Source organism: Patella vulgata, chromosome 2, assembly GCF_932274485.2.
Source record: "Patella vulgata chromosome 2, xgPatVulg1.2, whole genome shotgun sequence".
Classification (NCBI taxonomy): Eukaryota; Metazoa; Mollusca; class Gastropoda; family Patellidae; genus Patella; species Patella vulgata.
Genome location: NC_065880.2, coordinates 25,992,806 through 26,004,270, shown reverse-complemented (window position 1 = coordinate 26,004,270; position 11,465 = coordinate 25,992,806). Strand labels below are relative to the sequence as shown.

At 34.5% G+C, this 11,465-nt stretch overlaps 2 long non-coding RNA genes across 2 annotated transcripts; one reads left to right on the top strand and one right to left on the bottom strand.

Annotated features, from left to right (window-relative positions):
* Positions 1–221: 221 nt before the first annotated feature.
* Positions 222–2,188, bottom strand: LOC126809871 (uncharacterized). Its single transcript, XR_007674969.1, has 4 exons — positions 2,034–2,188; positions 1,358–1,477; positions 636–755; positions 222–410 (listed from the first exon to the last, which is right to left on the bottom strand). It is a non-coding gene; the product is annotated as an uncharacterized LOC126809871 (long non-coding RNA).
* Positions 2,189–4,983: 2,795 nt separating this feature from the next.
* Positions 4,984–9,369, top strand: LOC126811067 (uncharacterized). Its single transcript, XR_007675372.1, has 5 exons — positions 4,984–5,128; positions 5,701–5,814; positions 6,699–6,821; positions 7,492–7,608; positions 8,762–9,369. It is a non-coding gene; the product is annotated as an uncharacterized LOC126811067 (long non-coding RNA).
* Positions 9,370–11,465: the final 2,096 nt, after the last annotated feature.

Sequence of the window (11,465 nt, the reverse complement as noted above, 5' to 3'; positions counted from 1 at the left end):
TTACAACTGCCAAGGGGTCGTTTACCTGCACACCAATGTATACACGGGACCTCGTTTTTTGTCCCATCCGAACGACTAGACAGAAGTCAGGTTCTCCATCCTACACCACTGACAATGGGAAACCACGCCGGAAAATCCCAATGAACTTTCTCGGCCAATGCAGGGATCGATCACGCGACACCCAGGCTAGCTTGTTATAAAAAAACCAACAACTAGTAACACACGTGCGAAACGCTTTTAATTAATATTATTATTATTTTTTTATTAAATTCATTAAGTAGTACGGGTACAATGAGCGTTGACGTTATTCTCTCCTTCTAACGAACATAAACAGTTCCATTCTATACCATCGACTGTGTTCGTAAATGTCTGGCCTGCATCATGACACTTTTTATCTGCATCTTGGCATTCTGAATGTAGAAGAAAAGAACAAGAAAACCAGATATAAAAGTATAGAAAATGGTGACCCGAGTTTGAAAAACCATTACAATAATTAGGAAAATCCAAATGATCGAGTTTTTAAGTATTTTATAATTATATATAAATTTCGTTATAATTTTGTATAAAAAATATTTTAGGACAATTGCTGAAAAGATATAAGCGTGGTGCTTTTCTAATGACCACACAGTACTTACGCGCTTTAATATTTACGAATCCAATTTGGCTTCCATGTTTGTCACATCTTTTAGTAAAACATTTCTCCGTTACCTCCTGGTCGACATCATAGCATTTCTGATCATCTTTGTTGAAACATCCTATAACATTAAAAAAAAAAAGATTATACATAAATCTGATCACCTTACAACATTTGGCCAAAAGGAAAATCCTCATGACAAACGTTGAAACTTAGGCATGATTCACCAACCAAACCCCGGGTTCTATCTTGTAGCTTGCCGAGAAAGTTCCTCGGGATTTCCTAGCTTGGTTTCCCCCAATTAACGGTGTAATACTGTGGGACTCCAACGGAAAGCGTCCGGATGGTACAAAAGCCGATGTTTACACGTGTACTCGTGGGAATGCACGTAACAAAACCCTTGGCTTGTGGAATTCCCAGGAATGGTGTATGTCTGTCTTCATTAGTCCCGTTGCCGAAGATACATAGGGCGCTAAAGCCCATTTCATTCCATTTCACATCAATTTGTATTCACAGCGTTTGTCCGAAAACGCCATAATAGTGTTATAGCAATAACATTGTCGTTTAGATTTATAAGTATATCTCTACGGTCTTTTCGCGAGAGTACAAGTTGTCAAAAAGGAATCTCTTTAAATTTATTTTTTTGTTACAGTGAGTGCCACCGAGGAAATGTGTATGTGCCGGAGTAAGATATATTAAAAAAAAAATGAAATATTGTATTACCAAATTTGTTAACTTCGTATCCGCCATTTGTGCATAGATAGATATTACAAGGTCCACCAAAATTTGCTCTAGTAAATGTATCACCACTTTTATACGTTTTATCGTCAACCTTACAATCCTCTGAAAATAGAAAAAAACATGTGTTATGTAAGGAGCGAACTGTGTGCTGGAATTACTAGGTAAATCTAGGCAGCTGGTTTGGATAATGAATACTGCCGAATAATGAATAATGGGCGGACCAACCAAGTGGTGAAGCGAAAAACGAAGAATATAATGGACATTATAAGTTAAAATGGTGGTTTTGAATTCAAAACAGTTATATAAGTTTATATATAAAAACAAAAAGTCTATTTTGACATGGTATAGCTGTAATGGAAACACAAACATTTGAGATCTTGTTGATCTCGAAAACGGGGTTTGGGTGGTCGAATGGTCTAATACGTGCGCTTTAACTCATATAAGGTCTGTCATAGAATCAGGTGGCGTGGTTTCGAGTCCACACATGCACGTGACAAGAAGTGGAGTCGCCTGTCCAACTTCGTGGGTTTTCTCTGGGCCCTTCAGTTTCCTACCTCTGCAAATTATTAACCAGATGTTAGTCCCAGAATGACCGAGTTTGTGAATATCTCTCTCTCTCTCTCTCTCTCTCTCTCTCTCGGTGTAAAAATATACTTACTTGGTAAATTTGCTGAGTATATAACAGAGACGAATACAAAGATACAGGATACGGTTAATAGTCTGGATGCCATCTTTAAGGTCTTGCAGTAAATGTTCGATTTGCTATTTAAAAATGAAATATGTGCTGGCTGCACTATATATATATAGGCTGGGCTCTTTTTTGATTAGCCAAAGTATCTTTCAAATTCTAATTTGTTCAGGAAATGTAAATAAATCAAAGTTGGATTTTAAATTTACATATAAAAATTTCTACTCATTGAAATCCGGAACAGATTGTACTGATGATTAACTATTCGATATTTGCAACAGTTTTATAGTATAATTAATCAATGTTTAACGTAATGATCAGGAGTTGGTGTGTGTTTGTGTTTGGGGAGTGGGGGGGGGGAGGGTCGAGTGGTCTAATCGCACGATTCGAATTATAAGGTCTGTTATTATGTCAAATGTCTCGGCTATGTGACACTTAAGAAGTAGCGTCGCCTGTCAAACTTACTGGATTTTCTACGGATTCCCCCCATAGCTAAAGACCCGAACTCACAAGCAAGTTATTGAAATAAAATTGTATTATATGTTAGACGGGAAATGATCTTGTTTGTATCGAGTGAACGTTAAACCTCATTTCTCTCTCATCGCTCACTTAAATAATACATCAATTAGAAGTAAGCTGTCTTTGTTGTTCCATGCTCAATACCTTCTTGATATATAGTTTGGATTGGAAAAAAAGATGAATTCCATTTGTCCTAAATTTCTGTTCTTACTACAAATGTTTTTCCTTTTAGATACTGTATTTTGACAAGTAAAACAATTTTAAGATTGGTTCTATTCATTTAAGGGGATTGGATGGCCGAATGGTTAGCGTGTGTACGGTGTATCATAAGGTCTGTCATTGAGTCAACTGGCGTGGTTTCGATACCCCGGTTGTACGTGACAAGGAGCAGGATTGCCTGTCCAACTTCGTGGGTTTTCTCCGAGTCTTCCTCCCACTGCTAAAGACCCCTACGCGAATTAATGAAATAAAATTGAACCATAATATGTCATAACATTTAATGTTTTTCTATAGGGAATTCTAACATTTATACAGTGGTGAAATGAAATGGGGTGCGCTAATGAACACGGTTATACAGTGGCATCTTGTAATTTTGACAAAATAATCATAATCGATCAACCTCTTAAATAAGCCCTTTTTTTAACTGATTCCGTGCGGTCCAAGCTCTGTTTCTGTGATTTTAACGATTATGTCTTTTTTATGGATTAATGTTAGATCATTGTTTGTGATTATGTATTTTTAAAGTTGTAGAGAGCAGCTCGTAGAGTTATTATTATTATTATTATTATTATGACCAAAGAAATAAAGAACAGGCTAACCTTCCCTACTAACCTTTCGGTTACATATTTATATGAGAAAGTAACAAATATTGTGGCAGTTTAGAATTTTAGTAATTCTGTTGTTGTTTTTTAGAAAGAGAACAGCTACAGTTTCGCATTAAGAAAACTTCTATTTGTACAAGTATGTCGTAACAATCTGTTGCATCGTAACATATGGCTGCCATATTTGTATAGTACATTAAGATTCAATATCCACTAATTACTTTCAAAAACTCGTAAATTATGCACCTGTAGATGTTGTCACATTTATAATCAATTTATTTGATTTTGTAAGGCATAACTGTAATTAATTTGTATTTCCAAATAAACATTAATCATAAGAATGCAACAGCAAAATATATACCTGTTCCTATTATTTAACTTTTAAAATTGAAATTGTTGCAAAATTAAAATGAAATGGGGTTTAACGTCTTAGTGTTCTTCTTTAACTGGGCTCGGATTTCAACTGTCAAGGGATATTTTACGTTCAGGCCAATATGTACACGGGACCATAGGTTCTCGTCCCATCCTAAGTACTATACGCTGTTTTTGCCAGGCCCTCCGTCCTTCACTACTGACAATTGGGAACCACGCCTGAAACTCCAGATGAACTTACGCGGAATCTCCAGTTCCTTGAGATTTACCAGGCTGTTAGCGCCCTGTCAGTGGCACAATGTGGTATGGATCTGACAAGGAAACGACGTTTATTCGTTCAGGTGGGACCAACACGGGTCCACCCGTGAAGTCGTTTGCGTGTTCGGAAAGCCCACTGATACTGCAAAATTTTACGCATAGCATGCTGCATGTCGTATGTCATTTGGAATTCCATCTTGTAATCCACCAGATTTTAACATACGAATTCCACAAGATATTGGACATAGAAAGAAACAATTATTTTGTTCACAAACTTCTTCTCAGATCCCCTATATGCCTTTGTGGTACCACATTCAACAAGATTTTTTGACTTAGAATAATTTTCATACAGTGATTTGGATCTGTGGTGTTTTCACTACTAGAGTTCCACAAGATATTGGACTTAGAAAAAAAACCAATTATTTCATAGATTTCTTCGCAGATCCCCTATATTTTCATAGAGTGTTTTGGGTCTGTGGTGGTTTTTTTTACCACAAGAGTTCAACAAGATATTGGACATTATCAGACCCCTTATATGCCTGTGTCAGTGTGGTACCACACTTTACAAGTTTTTCGACTTAAAATAATTTTCATAGGGTGTTTTGGGTCTGTAGTGTTTTTTACCACAAGAGTTCCACAAGATATTGGACATAAAAATGTTTGTTTTTTTTAAATAGAAGATTCTTTTTCTATGTCGAAAATCTTGTGGAATGTATTTTCTCAGAAGTCCAATATCTTGTGGAACTCTTGTGGTGAAAAGTTTCACACAAATTCCCCCAAATCTTGCCATAAATGAAAACCCCATATCATTTAGTTTTTCCACAAATAATGTAATATATTCGTCATATTTTAATATAATATGTAACAAATCAATAACGAAAAAAATTGCTATATCAAATACTTATTTCAACAATAACACACAGTTGATCAATATCGCAAAAAACGTTACACAATATAAAATGCATTTGAGCGCTTATCCAAATCATTCGCATAGAAATATTTCAACCTAAGAATATTGTATAAGCAAAAAGATGGAATCCTGGCAATTGACAGTATCGGGACTCTTAATTGCATTGGCTTTTGCCGCGGTCGCACGTAAGTTTCATATGTGTTTGTGTATTTACTTAATAACCAACGGAACAATCAAGAAATATTGAAATACGCCAAAAGCAAAACATGACGAAACCCATATTCTAAGCACTACATTGGCTGGTGATTAAGCGTGTTTGCAAATGGTAGAACGACTCAGAATTAGATAGGGGTTCCTCTGTGAACTAGCCGAATATTCCCACCAGGATCGAAACATATCTCTCAAAATCTCTGAATTGTATGTCGTATAAAAGGCTTTATTGACAGGGGTAGTAACTGAGAAAATTCGTTGCAAGACTTTTAATTTCAATAGTGTTGCTGTTCAAGCTATCCATCGTGTTGCTGTTCAAGCTTTCCATCGTGTTGCTGTTCAAGCTTTCCATCATGTTGCTGTTCAAGCTTTCAATGACAGGAGCAATAACCCAGCATAGAATGTATTTCGCAAACTAGCCAAAAATTCCCAGCAAATTTGAAAATAAATGGATTCGTATGTACGGAACTTTCAGATAAAATAGCGTGTCATAGTTATAATCCCCTGGTAGGACAAATTGAACATAATCTGTTTTTACTTTTTGCAGAGCAATGCACGGATGATAATAATACCTACAATGATGATGAAACCTTTACACGAACCGGAAGTCCATGCATCCAATATGTCTGTAAGAAAGGTTCTATTGAATTATCTTTACTCGGTAAGTATTCATTTTCCATAACCGATTCCGGTTATCAACTAATATTGCTAATGTTAATTCATTAAAGATGCATTATGTAAGAGCTAAATCTGGCTATTATTTTTGGCTTCAAATCTTATATAAACTATTATTTGGACATTTATTCACATGACAAACTTATAAATAACTATCTTGATCATCGGATGGTGGAGATTTAAACGGATTAAACCCAGTCGCCATTTAATGATTTAATTTAAAAATGGCGAATCGAGGCAAGGTCTCAAATAACATGTATAGTAAGCAATATATTCCACATAATTGTCAAAACTACAAATTGGAATGACATTTTCAATATACTCATTTTGCATTATCTGTTTGAACTATTATAGCAATAATCGTCAGCTCTTTATCTAAATCTTACATAATGCATCTTTAGCATTATTGTTTTGCCATTTGTTATGCAAACGTAAGCAGTGGTCAAATTATCAGCGGAACTCGGCTACCAGACACCTTAGTTAGATAACTATTCTGAAGGACCAAATTCAAACAATGTTTTAAACTTAATGCCTTTTAATTAAGGATAGTATAATCGTTAGTCAATATCTTGATCAAAAGCTATGTGATTCGTGCATTCTGAATAGTTATTTCATTATGGTCTGGTTGTCTTGACTTCAGTATCGGTACACTCATCCATCCACAGATTAATGCCAATGATGTGGGTTTTAAATAGAACTGGTTTTGTGTGAATGATAGTTACAATTATTATTTAAGATACGGGTATACCGGTTTTCCTATAAAAATATTGAACATAATGGGTACATATATTTTACACTAACCAGTAATAAAAGACATCTATTTATTTTTTCTTGCTATTTGAATTACTTAACTATAGAGTTCAATTTCAGAATGTCAAGATGGCAGTGGAGACTGTAAACCCATTGGTACAAACAAAACATATTTCAATGGTTGTCTTGTAATGGAATGTATTCACAGTGGTAATAGCATTGGCTTCCAAACGACTAAAGAAGGTATGTGAAATGATTCTGATTATATTAGTGCGAGGAATCGCAAAAAACAACACAAAATACACATTAAACACAAAAAGACATTAAACAGGCCTTAAAGGCCCAATACCACTCTTGTTGTAACTGAATAATATGTCCCAATCTTTATTCTGGTCAACAAATTGTACTATTTTAGAATATTTCAATTAATTGATGATACAAATTTCATCTTAACACACCTTATTTAAAAATTTTGAAAAATTCAACATAATGGTTTGAACATCTAACGTAAACCTTTTCAAATGAAACTTCGATTTAAAAATATTTTCGAACCCTCTGGACAAGTAAAATAGGATGTAATGGATAATTTACAAAACAGGTAGGACACTTAAACATCTAGTACTTAGACAGAGATATTATTTATTTTCTGGAGCTGTCAAGCCAGCAAGAGTGTTATTGTCCCTTTAAGGAATCACTAGTCCTATACAGATATTTATTTCCCTCGTGGGCCTACTTTCTAATTACAATTCTGACATACTTATCACTTTCATTGAGAGTTGGATAAAACATATTGACACGATGGGTTTGTTTTGGGGTGGGTTTTTTTGGTTTGTTTTGGTGGGTTTTTTTATGATTTTTATGATTTTTGATTGGTGTGTTCATAAAACACTGAAACACTACAATTTTATTTCAGCATGTTATGATGGTACCAAATGTGTTGATTTAAATGATGAGTCAACGACTAATTGTATGACAAGACGTTGTGAGAAAAACTCTGATGGAGCTATTCAGTTTCAATATACCAATCTTCGTAAGTATTATCTTCCGAAACCCCTGTTCAGTTAATCGCTAGCTCATATTGTCGTTAAAAACAAATATTTAGTTTTGATACTGCTAAAATACGTGTCAGAGAGAACGACCATTACACAACGCTTGGGCATTTTTTTTGCACCTTCGAAATATTTATTGTGTTAGTCCCTAAAAAGCTACGTTGCGTTGACACTCATTTACTCTTCTTAAAGAACTCTTTTAGGAGAAAACATGTTCGAATTTGCAAGCTTTTAAAATTGATGTGTTTTTTTTACTATATTAAGATACCTTCTTTTCTTTTTTGCATAGTTATGCTCTGAACGTAAACAAATAGAACATTGATCTACAGCATAATAGATACACTTGTAGTGAGTTTCGTTTTCTGTGCAATGCTGTACACATCCAAAGGCATATGATGTGAACAAACATACAATATTTAAAATCGAGTTCCGGGCAAAATTTCCCTCATAGAACACTGTATGGCGTATGCCCGTCTTTATTAGCCCAGTTCGGAGCAGAACAGTTGGGCGTTAAACCCCATTTCATTTCAGTTCATTTAAAAACCGAGTGTCAACTATTTCCTATTCTTAGACGTTTTAACAATCTCTATTGAATCGTGCAAAATTCAAAATTAAATATAGGTATATATATATATACAGTCTTAGGGCAGGGTCCTCAATTTGAATTTTCATTTCCTACATATTCTGTTAATAACAATAAAATTTTCGGTAATGACCAGTTCAGTTTAGTTCTGCATGCTTTATATGGAAACTCAAAATTAATCATCAGTAATTTAAAATGTATTATGTAAGATAGAAATCTGCCTATTGCAGGTCTTTCTTTTTGGCCTCAAATGTTATATAAATTATTAACTAGACATTCATTCACATGACAAGGCCATAATCACCTCTCTAAATCGTCGAATTGTTGCCATTTAATAATTTAATTTAAAAATGGATATTCGAGTCTTTGTTTATTTTCGTAGCAATCCAGACTGTTAACTTCCCTCAGAAACGAGTTATTTGATTGAAAATGTCAATACATCCATTTTTCCGTATCTATTTTTGAACTATTATAGCTCTAATCTAAGTCTTACATAATGTATCTTTAATAAAACGTTGTTTACATAAACTAATATGTTGTGTTAATTACAGAATGTGAGGATAAGGATGGGGCTTGTTGGAATCATGGTGATACATTCCAGAAAAGATTCGAGGATGGACATGTTGGTAACAGTTGTACATGTACGACTGATATTAATGCTTCGCCTGTGCAAGTAAATTATACATGCGCATCGTAATACCACTATTCCTTACAAGTAAATTGAAATAACATTTACATTGTGATAATTCTATCCTCTATAAGTAAATTGTATATGTACATCATAATAAATATATCTTCTACGTGTAAAGTATCGTCAGCACACTATCCACAACAAGTAAAGTGCATATGTACATCACAATAACACTATCCACAAAATATAAATTGTATAATATGTACGCTATCACATTCTCAGATATAAATGATAAATCTCTATCAATATATACACAGGGTATAATTCTAATATGGAATGCGATGTTTATTGTTGAGCGACGTGTCGACTATGCTTCTCGATATTAATGTATGCTAAATTAAAGTTATCTATTTCTTTATTAATTATTGCTGGGAGAATTGTCCAATTAATCACTTATCCTGTTTTCGTATCTTCAAAAAGAAACTTTTGATTTGAATAAATTTTGTGCTGAAAGTATGTTATCACAAATTATGTTTGGGGGTTTTTTTTATTTTGAAATAAGCAGATCATTTCAAATGTTGATTCTTTATTAAACCAATGTATGTGCTACTTAAGTAGTGATGGTGTCGGTCGCGATGCGGGGTATGCTTACACTTTTCGAAGCACATGTTGAACGTGAATGTTGGGTGTACTTAATAATGCTACTGCCTTATATCCTTGTGATAAAAAGATAAAATGTGAGACCACTCTTATTTTATTCAGGATTAAAAAAGCGAAATATGGAGAAAGGAACAGACGAACGAAATACATTCATGTATTGTGAAATCAGCTGATTACCGGTCTCAGGCATATATACCCTACTAGATTTTTATGACCAATAAAAAGTTACAATTTTAGACCCCAAATCTATGTCTAATAAAACTGCCAAATAAAGACATAGCCATTGTTGAATTTTTGATATCACTTACAGTGCTGTAACCAAGTAAAACATAAACTATCCAGTTCTTACAGAAACCGATAATTTTTTTTCTTTTTTGAATAAATTGATAAAACCTTCTAAAGAATCTAATGCATATTGCATCTAAAAAAATATTTCAGAATAACCAAATATTATATTGATTTGTAAAACGTTAAAATTTCCTGATATTTGTCTATAAAATGGGAAGTTACGCTGAGTTTAAAAAATAAACACACCCCCGACTGTAACATAAATGACCATCAAGAGTTGACCGGCAACAAAACATACAAAACAAAGCTGATTTTTACCACCCCTGACTAATATGCATCCATACTGACAAAGTGTAGAGTCAAAGTGTATATTACAGAAATATGAGATATCAATTTGTCTTATTCTGACCTATCGTTATATATTGATTATTTCCTGTTAAAACTTGAAACTAAGCGTCGCCTGTTCTGTCCCACAATTACCTCTGGAACTTGATACAAGAATGGCTGTGTTTTCACTTTCAGTGTAAATGACCTTATTTGACCTTTGACCCCGAATATCTCGAAAACGCCCCAACGGCGGTCGGATTACCACCCGTCATCGTATTCTATACGCAAAATTTTACTATAGAAAAGTTGGACCTGGATTTGTGCCCATTTGATGGACCCCCCCCCCCCAACCCAATGAGCCTCCAGAATATTTGATGTCAGGAAAGGGCTGCTCTTATTCATTGTTTTAAAGAAGTTGGGATGTGGGGGTTATGGGTAATACACCGAACTATGCTTGAAAGGAACGAAGGTAGATGTGTGTCCGTTTCTCCGATGTAAAAATGGTAACAACCATTACAAGTCTTTGTGATTTAATGACTTGAACATTGTCAAATTTCGTTTGGAGGTTGTTGTTTGATGTCAGGATTGACCTGCTCTCATGCATTGTTTTAAAGAAGTTAGGGTGTGTGTAATACATAATGCTTGTAAGGAAAGAAGGTAGACATACGTTTCGGCCACAGACCTTTCATCTGGAACGGCATTGGTCTATCGACTTGACTTACGATTTTGTGTCACTCGCACAGGACCCTGTTTACCCGGTAAGGGCTAGGTGCAGTGTTAGAAATATTTGTAGCCGAAATGTTGCACATACGTAAAACGGAGCCAGGCTTGACAAATGGGTTGGACCAATCGTCGTATTTAAGACACCAGTAATTCGAATTTCACCTTTTAAGGCAGTTAAAACACGAACCTTCTATTCACGTCATAAAATCATACTTTTAAACTAATGTTTACGCCGTGTTATTTACAAGAAAGAAATATATCAATATCCGTGTTGTAATAATATGTAAAATGATCGCATAGATCTGAACATTGAACGTCGCTTTGAAATGTTCAACGCAACCATAAAAATAGTATTTTCGTTTACAAGAAACTAACATAATTTCAATATTTCAGTAATTCGCATATGCGTAGGGGTCGTTAGCAATGACAGCTATTCGGATTATGCTACACTTTGTCACGTATCTTGGGATCGAAGCCATATGCCATGTCACTAAAGCAAACTATTTAGACCAGTCAACTGTATTTATACAAACCAATGGAATGTATATATGTATCAATAGTCCATAAATTAGTATTATTTAATATACTGGTTGCTTTTACTAAAATTATATGAGTGGAATTCCCCC